Raw genomic sequence first — 9,929 nt, 5'->3', positions numbered from 1 at the left:
CCCCTTGGGGAGGATCCAGTTTGGGGGATGGGTGCTCAGTGGCTTAATTAGGCAGGAGGTGGATGAGCTAATGAGAAGAATCAACTCATAAGCTGGGAACAGTTAGAGGACCAGAAGGAAGTGCAAGGGGGAGAGGCTGGTGGGGGGCTAGGGAAACAGGATCTCAGGATGGTGAAATCTGTCCTGTCCCTCCCCAAAAAGTGAGCTGAGGTGAAAGTTTACTTTTAAATTGTATGTTGATTCACAAGACTGTACTAGTGAATTGGTGAAGGGAACCCAGTAAATAACACACCGGTGCTTATAAACTGGGAAGCCTTCAGCGTATTTGTGGTAGTCCAAAGGGCGGAGAGGGGAACTGACTACAAGCACAAATGCAAAGCCCTTAAAATAGGGGTGGGCAAACTACAGCCCGCAGGCCACAGCCTGCAGGACCATCCTTCTCGGCCCCCGAGCTCCTTCCCCTGGAGGCTAGCCCCTGGTCCCTCCTCTGCTATTTCCTCTCCCCTGCAGCCTCAGCTCGCTCACTCCACTGCCGGCGCAATGCTCTGGGTGGCGGGAATGTGAGCTCCTGGGGCAGTGCAGCCTGATCCAGTGCTCTGAGCTGTGTGGTGGCGGCGGCAGTGTGGCCCAGCTCCAGCCTGGCGGCTCTGCTGTAGCACCGCTAGCCACCGGTGCTCCAGGCAGCATGGTAAGGGGGCAGGGAGTGGGGGGAAGGAGGTTGGATAGAGGGCAGGGGAGTTTGGGGTGGTGGTCAGGGAGCAGGGCTGTGGATGGTTGTCGAGGGAGAAACAGGGGATAGAATGGGGTCACAGGTCCCAAGGGGCAGTCAGGAAGGAGGGGTGTTGGATGGAACGGCAGGGGGCAGTGAGGAGCAGGGGTTCCGGGGGCTGTCAGGGGAAAGGGAAAAGGGGTGGTTGGATGGGACAGAGGTCCATGGGGGGAGGCCATCAGGAATGAGAGGAGGGGTTGGATGGGGCAGCGGGGTTCTAACAGCAGTCAGGGGACAGGGAGCTGGTGTGTGTGGATGGGGCAGGGGACCCAGAGGGGCTGTTAGGGAATGGGGGGAGTTGGATGGGGCAGGAATCCTGAGGGGGGGCAGATAGGAGGTAGGGGCAAGGCCACGACCCTCTCCCCTAACCGGCCCTCCATACAATTTAAGAAATCTGATGCGTTTCTCAGGCCAAAAAGTGTGCCTGCTCCTGCCTTAAGAGATGGTCCACAAGATGCCCCGAGCGATCAGGAGTTAGATACACATAACACACTCAATCTCTATGGAAGAGTCAGAGAGGTTAACGTGTATAAGATGCCTTTTAGTTCCCTGGGATTTTGAAAGGAGATCTGAGAAAACTCAAACACGAGTGAAGAGATTTTCAGAGACTGCTTGAGAAGAAAAGACAAACATTCTGACAAGGCAAAAATATGGAGGAATGCCTCAAATAGAGATCTTGATGACGGGACTCTGGTTACTCAAGTCACAGTAGGTAAAAGCAAATGAGCAGAGTTTTTGAGATGTAAATTACATTGGAATCAGGGAAATACTGGTTGGAGGAGAAGGCCATTTAATCGCAACAAAACGACTGCTTGTTTTAATGCCACCTGATAAAAAGACACAGGAAATGAAAGTAGACAAAGCCAAAATGAACAAAATACTGATTGGAGTACCAAACACAGTCCATTCTCTTCAGTAGGTTAGAGCTAAATAGTGGGATGTGATGCAGCGTAACCAAGCAGTTATCACACTCAGAATAAAAGTGTTTTAGACATCAATCTAACTTGCAACAATTTCATCCCTAGGAAGACTCCTTCTGTTCTGATAAAGAGCTTGTCTGTTTTAGAAAAGTTGCAGCACTTTAAATCAAATTAAAATAGCTGGTTAAACTGCTAAATTGATGCACTTAAACCATTTAATTCTTGCATTGATACATGACTATATTAAGTGAAACAAGTTTAATTGAGGGTTAAGCCAATTTAAGTGTCTTCATTGGGGGTTTGCACCAGTTTAGTGAGATTGGTTTTAAACACATTTAGTCAGGGGTGACTCTAGCTTTTTTGCCGCCCCAAGCACGGCAGTCAGGCAGCCTTCGGCAGCTTGCCTGTGGGAGATCCCCGGTCCCGTGGATTCGGTGGCTTGCCTGCGGGAGGTCCACCAGTCCCATGGCTTCGGTGTACCTGCCACTGAATTGCCGACGAATCTGCGGGACTGGCAGACCTCCCACAGGCAAGCAGCTGAAGGCTGCCTGACTGCCGCCCTCACAGGGACCGGCAGGCCGCCTCCCATGGCTTGCCGCCCCAGGCACACTCTTGGAGCACTGGTGCCTGGAGCTGCCACTGCATTTAGTTAAACTGATGCAACTTCTCTAAATGTAAACAATACAGCATAGCCATCTACCACTCTCTTTTGCACTTTCTCTGAATGTTCTGTCCCTCTCCACATTTTCTTTAGCAAAGTGCTTACCTCTAACCCACTCTGCTCTATTAATGATACCAGCTTTGTAACACCTTTGTCTCCTTCTGTTATGGTCTCCTCACTTTCTTCTTTGTTGTCCCTTCTGCTTGCAATGCCCTTCCAAAGTTTATTCATAAAGTCTCCAGTCTCTACTCAAAAACCACTTCAGCAACAGCATCATCTTTAAAAAGTTCGCATTGTTAAACAGGATGAGATGCATGACAACTGAATTACTCAGATGTGCATGTGCCTACGCTGAGTAGCCAGGTAATCCTATTTCTGTAACTCATATCTGTTCCTCCCCCTACATTTGTAGTGTAAGTTATATACTTGGCTCGGCAAAATTCATTTTAAAAATAATGTTCACTGATAATATCAATGTTTATTTTTAAGCAATTTTTATTTTTACCAATTTAAAGTTTTACAGTTGCACAAAATTATGGGTTTTATTTTTTTTGTTATCAATTTAAATTTTCACAGTTAAAGGAAAGTATGTGGGGGTCAGATAATAATTATTTAATAATTGTAGATGCTGCAATTCAAACCTTTAAACCTTACAACAGTTAAAACACGAATTGTCAATATCACATGTCAAAATATATGGAGTAAATTGCCTTAAACTCTAATAAGTTCTCAAGAAGCATTTTTCTTACTTTGCCTATCTGTAAATTTCAATTATTATCATTGGTTTGTGTGTGTCAGGTGACATAGCCATTTACCAACATTAACCAATAAAAATCAAATCCTTCCAAGCCTATATATGCTCACTATCTGTGCAGTTCATTATTTAGATCCTGATCTAGCAAAGCACTTAAGGACATGGCTGACGCTATGGGGAAGGGACCCATCTTTTATGTGTTTCCTGCAAATTCCCTAGCACAATAGTAAGGCTGTCTGGAAAACAAAAATTTCATTTCATGAAAAATTTTGAGGTTCTGAAATTTGTTTTCATTCCACACTGGAGTGACATATAAAAATATTTTGTGGGGGAAAGAAAAAAAAAAAAGGGCAAGAGATCATTCCCTGGGCAGCCAATAGGTCTGGGTTAGAGCACTCACCTAACATGTGGGAGACCCAATTTAAGTCATTACTCTACCTCTGGTTCTGGTTTTGGCCAGAAATTCTATCCTGCAGCTGAGAGACATTCCCAACAAAAGTCTAGTCAGAACTGTGCATTTCCATCCAAAGTTTCGGTGTTGACATAGCGGCACTTTCCCAGGAAAAATCTGCAACCAGCTCTACACTTTGGTGAGTGCTATAAAAATAATCAGTTTGGACTCTAATGCTGCACCACTAGGGCTTTCTGTGTGTTTCAGAGGTAAGGGCACTGAACACAGATTTCACTCAGATAAAATAGCCATGGAGAGCAAAATCAGAAGAAATAAACAATCAGAGGTTCCCTCTTTTCCTGAACATCCTACATCACACAGTTCAATTTCTTTATTCAGAGACTATTCAGTTCCAGAGATGTCTCTGCCGCCAAGAAATCTGCAGCAAGTACGATGCACCAGTAGTATGATACACCAGTAGTCAGTCTGCATCTGAGGCCTATAACACTTTTGAAAGGCCTATAGGTGCATATACAGAATACGAAAGCAACACAAGATGTGGCATCCTTATTGCCATATATTTCTCCTGCTCTTTATCAGTAGTAACATGTGCTTGTCTCAGTCACTGATCTCTATTCTGCCACTGACTCACTGTTTGGACATGTCATTTAACCTCTGTGCCTTACTTTCTTCATATTTAAAGTATAAGTCACTGCGAAGTGTTTTTAAATCCTGGGATAAGAGGCATCATATAAGTGCAAAATACTACTTCAGAAGTCAGGGAATACACTGTAGATTCCTAAGTCATAATAATTTCACTCTATACACACACTTTATTTCACACAATAAAGCGACCTTGCTTGTGGTATCCATGGCCTGTTGGATTTTGAGAATTGATTTCTAAGTACATCCAGTTAAAGAGAAGGTATGAAATCTGCTTCTAGAGAAGGAAAGAAACAATATTCCAGCTGCATATATTCCTATCTCTGTTTCCCTCAAGCCTTATCTTCCTCTCTATTCTTGTCTGTTCCCAGTCAAGATCAACACCAGTGGAAGTTTGAGAAGGAGAAATCTTTTGGTTTTTTAACCAATAACTGAAAAAGCTCTATTGACATTTATATATCATAAAAAAACATTCAACAAAAACAAAAATATACAATGAGATAACAAGGTACACAGTGAACTGAGAACTCACCCATAACACATTGTCCCAAAGAGACACAGGAAAAAGAAAAATTGTTTCTGTACCATTTAAAATGAAATTAAAACACGAAATTCACAGACTACATTTTTGATAATGCCAAGAAAAAAAATCTATTTAAAATCTTTATGATCTGGGGTACCATATGCAGCTTAGAGCACTGGAGACTGAAATGATTATAAAGTGAAATGGTGACTGAAATGATTATACAATGAGATTTTTTTTGCTCAGAAAATCAGGTCAGTGGACAGTAATTATGGTGTAATGCAATACAACACCCAGTAGATCCATAATTCTGAGTGAAATAATGGCTATATCTTAGGAAGGATGCTGCAGCTTATGGAGCCTGTAGTATTGAACCCCAAAATCACTTTTCAAATTCCCTGAGGCTCAGGAAGACAGCCAATTTCATCCATATTTCTATGGGACAGAGTTGCCCTTAAATTGTAACGATAACTGTACCTGAGTCCAACCTAGAACAGAAGTAATACCTATTTATTGTATGTACTTATCTGGCCCTCATTACCACAGTATCTGAGTGCCTCAAAATTGTTAATGTATTTACCCTCCCAACACCCCTGGGAGACAGGGAAGTCCCATTATCCCCATAACATAGACCTGGAACTGAGGCATAGAAAGACTCGATGACTTGTCAAAGGTCTCACAGGAAGTCTGTGGTGCAAAAAGAATTTGACCCAAGCTTCCCAAGTCAGGATCCTAACCACTGGACCTAACCACTTCCTTCTTCCATACAGCCAGAGGAAGGATTTTTAGATAACACAAAGGTCTTTGGCTAGTTCCAGCTGACTATTAATTTATGGGGACAGATAGAAATGCAATGTGCCAGATTGTCTGCTAAAGATGAGATGTACTCATTCCATCTCAGAGGGACCATTGGAGAACTAGTTAGGGTTCCCTGATTCAATGCTTGGCTCCACCTGAGCACATGTTAAAACAGGTTAGGGCTTTTCTAAACTGCATAGTTGACAATGGTCTCCAAAGTGACTATCTACCAACTGAGAATAGCTGGAACGCACTGCTCCCAACATGCCAGGGGTTGAAGGAATGTTAGGACTGGAGATGCTAACTACTCCTGCTCTGCAGCCAATGAGGACTCCAAGCAGTTTCTCCAGAGCAGGACCAAGAACCTGGTCTGATGTTTTTTCATTCATGACAAGCTGCAGACAAGATTTATGGAGACTGGAGTAAGATATCTTACAGCCTTTCCCCCTATCACCAATCTCCAGCTTCTTTTTTCACCAATGCCATTCTTGAATAATGACTGAATTCTGAATGTGAACTGCTATCATGATTCCAACCTTGGCATAAAAATATAATTTCATTAGCAAATCTGAAAATTCATAAAAGTACATCTCTCCTAACCCTAGTATGTATCTGTATTATGGAAGAGGGGAAAAGGGGTGGGGGAAAGAGAGGGCATGACGGGAGAAAAAAATCCATCCTTGGGTGGCAATCCTGTGTTCTGGATCATGAACAGAGATTGATCTGAGTTTTGGTTAGAGCTATGGGTCAAGCACAAAGTTCGGCAGCAAATCTGGATGTGACTATTAAAATTCTGAGTTGTTCTGATCTGTGGTTTTGGTTCAGGCCCATCTCTAGCTGTGAGAATTTATCTCATAAAAATAAACACAGCAGCTTACTTTCTTTATCTCTATTTGTTCAACTATCTTGCATCAATGATATTTGAAGATACTGACAAAACCTTTGTTAGGATTATTTGGCAAGGCCACAAGCAGAGAAAGGATCTGCTCTGAGTCCGTATTTCATGGCTCCATAAGGATAAGGGGCCCGGCATTACTTAATCTCTAGTTATGTTACTGGGCTGCCAGATTTAATTTTATGTCCTGGTGGACCTTGAATAATGTCTGTGGTGTTTGGCTTTCTTTAGAGGCTGCTAGATGATTAAAGGTTCCATTGTACTACCTCCCATTTTGTGCATTCCTGAAAGAGATTGAGGTTCAGCTAGATTCATTTTTTTATTAATCACATCCTCAATCTCTGAAGATTAGTCCATGACATATTGGATACTGGAAATTATAAACAAAGATGTAAGTAGCAGTTTTGTCTTATTGGTAATAAAGAAACAACTTAATGCCTGAAAAGTAAAATAAAATTACTTGGCTTTTCTAGAGAGTTTACTTTTTCATTTCACCACATGGCACATTTTCTCTAAAATATGAGACAAATAAGGCTCCCAGGCAAGTGTTCAGCCCATTAGACCACTTCTCTAGCCTAGATACAATCAGGTGAAAGCTAAGGCTGGAAACCCACATGAAGGATTTTAGCCTCGTCTCTGGAATATAGCTCTGATGGTCTTTGGCAGCCCAGTGTGAGGAAGCTTGTGCTACCATCACCTTTCCTTTACTCATTCTAATAAATAATAGTAAAAATATTTGGTTCTTCTATAGAACTTTGCATCTGTAGATCTCAAAGCACTTTATAAAGGAAGGCAGAGTCTTTTCCTCATATTACAGGAGAAAACTGAGGAACAGAGAGGGGAAGTGACTTGCGTAAGGTGACTGGGCCAGGAGAAACTGGGCCTTCTGAGTCCCAGCCCAGTGCTTTATCCTGTAGGCAACACTACCTCTCTCAGTGAAGCACAAGTGAGACCACTCATCCATTTCACATAAGCCACTGACTAGTTGCCACGTTACAGCTTTCAGGCATTACCAACTTGAATTATATTTGGAAAAATACACTACAAACAAAAATGAAAGACAATACCTGCTCTCCTGTACTTTGTCCCATATTCAGCAGAATATAATACTGATTTCCATCAGAGATGAACAAAAAAAGACAATTTATTTTCCATAATTTTTATGTTCTCTAAATTTTGAGTGGAGATGATTTTGGGGGCTTTTTTATGTTCAGTTAGACACTGGAACACATTCAGAGATGAGCTGAAATGATTCTGATAGTGCCAAATAGTCATAAACTCTTTACCTGACATATACATGAGTACATTCTGAGGCAAGTGGGAAAGTTTTTATTTAAGACTAAACTCATCCCGGTTGCTGCTGGTGATACATCATGCATCCTTGGGTTCCTCTAGATGAAAGGCACTACACAAATGTAACAATTGTATGTGGGTAAAGAAATATCTGCTCTACACATGGATTGAGATATTGTATTCCCATGTCTGGCTGTATTTTTCCAAACGGGTCATAACTTACTATGAACAATTTTCATTCTTTCGTGTTAGCATATGTCTGCTTTTATCTCACCCATATTTGCACGGGTGTCTTCACAAAATCAGATCATAGTGGACAATTTTAGTGTAACAATTGTGAATGAGGATTATTTTTCTTGATACTCCATTTTGAAATTGCTTTTTTTATATTTTGAATTGAAATAAAAATGCTTTTAAGCCCACAGGGTCTTTCTTTTTGGTTATTTTATTTTATTTTTTTAAGTTACTCGGAAAGGCATGAGCTTGTTTTCAACTTGAAGAGCAAAATTATAGCACTGCCTGGAGCATAACCCACAGCAGCACACTAACTTCTAGTGCAAATCAAACACAGAGGCTGATGAAGACGAGATGGAGAATTGCTACTGTACCATTTAAAAGAAAACTAAAACATGAAATTCACAGACGGCATTTTTGATAATGCCAAGTAAAAGAATCTATTTTAAATAATAATCAAACCAACTCACAGGAAAATATTCTTTCCTCGCTGGTCTCTGTGGGCATCTGGAACACTGTGACTGAGTATTTCTCAGGATCTAAATATAATGCATGATGAGAACAATAGAAACCCTACGATTACAGAGATAAATACCAAAGTTTTCTACTTTGCATTAAAATACCTTCCATTGTATGTTTATTGTTTGAGTCTCAAAAATGATCAAAAGCTTTAAAAAAAGTAAAATAAAAACAACAAAAAAACCAAAACTGGGCTCTTTAGGCCCAGGAAGAGAGGAATGAGGTGTTGAAACAGACCCCCTCAAGAGACAGATGAAGTGGGATACCCTCTTTTCCAGAGCAGTGGAAAGAGGATTGGGAATGATATGCAAAATTGCCACACTCAACCTCCTTAGGGAAGATTATGAAACCTCTGTGTCTTTCATTAAAAAATGCAGTACTACTTCTGTAGTGCAATACCCCATTTCTTCATGAACTTAGATTTAAAATATCCCTGGGAGCCTGCAGAGTCACCTTTTAAACTGCACTAGTTCTTCCCACTGCATCCTAGGGAAGAAATAAAAAGGCTATTTTCTGATACAGAACAAAATAACTAAGGATAGGCAAGGCAATGCAACTGCATTTATGAATCACACTGAGATTAACCAAAAAATTGCACAATTTTTCAGTTTTCAGTTTACCCAGTTCTGCATCCAGCCTCTGAAACAACGCTAGTTAGTAATCTGGCACAAAGCAAGTAGATGGGATGCGATTGCGCTTTCCCAATTTTTGAAAAGTAAGGGGGGAAAAGCACTTTTGTTCTTTCACTCATTTCATTCTTTTGTCCAGTTCCAGATTCTGAGTGTACTTAGAAATAGGCTGACAAGAACCTGAGTATTTGGCCATGGCAAACTTTTGAACATTGACATTTCCCCACCTTGCCAATTACTTTCAGGTAGTTTGGGATATCTAAAAATGTATGTTTGATTCGTCTTCTCCCTCAACCTCTTCTGATTTTCTGGGTTTCCTGGTTATTCAGCTGAGCACAAATTGCTGTTCATACAGATGCACTGCCATGATTTCTGATTTGCAGGCTGTCATTCCCATTAATAACCTACCAGGCTGTCATGCTGTCATTCCTTGTTGCTGCAACGATTTGTTTCAAACATAGGGGCTGATTCATGAAGAATTAAAAAAACAGTTGTCCTGTTTTACAGGAACCTCAAAATATTTATGCAGAAAATGTGTGAAAAGCACACACACCACTTTTATCCTAAAGAATGTGATTGCCAAACAGCCAACTCATTTTCCTGAAAAGAGGAGAGGGAAAGAGAATGTAGACTGAATCTTCTACTTTAGTAAAAAAAAATCTTTGGAAACATAACACTTTTCATGAAGGCCCCCTTCTAAATTCCCCAAGTGGAATATCCCATTGCCATAGCAAAAACATGATGGGGTTGTAGTAATAGCCTCCTGTCCCAGATCTGGACTTTAGCGTCCAAAATCTGGGGGCTTACCTGAAACTCCCCCAAGCTCACTACCAGCTTGGATATTCTCGCTGCCACCAGGTCAGGAATTTATAGGGCCTGA

Source organism: Chelonoidis abingdonii, chromosome 2 (assembly GCF_003597395.2).
Source record: "Chelonoidis abingdonii isolate Lonesome George chromosome 2, CheloAbing_2.0, whole genome shotgun sequence".
Lineage (NCBI taxonomy): Eukaryota > Metazoa > Chordata > Testudines > Testudinidae > Chelonoidis > Chelonoidis abingdonii.
This window is presented reverse-complemented; position numbering follows the sequence as displayed.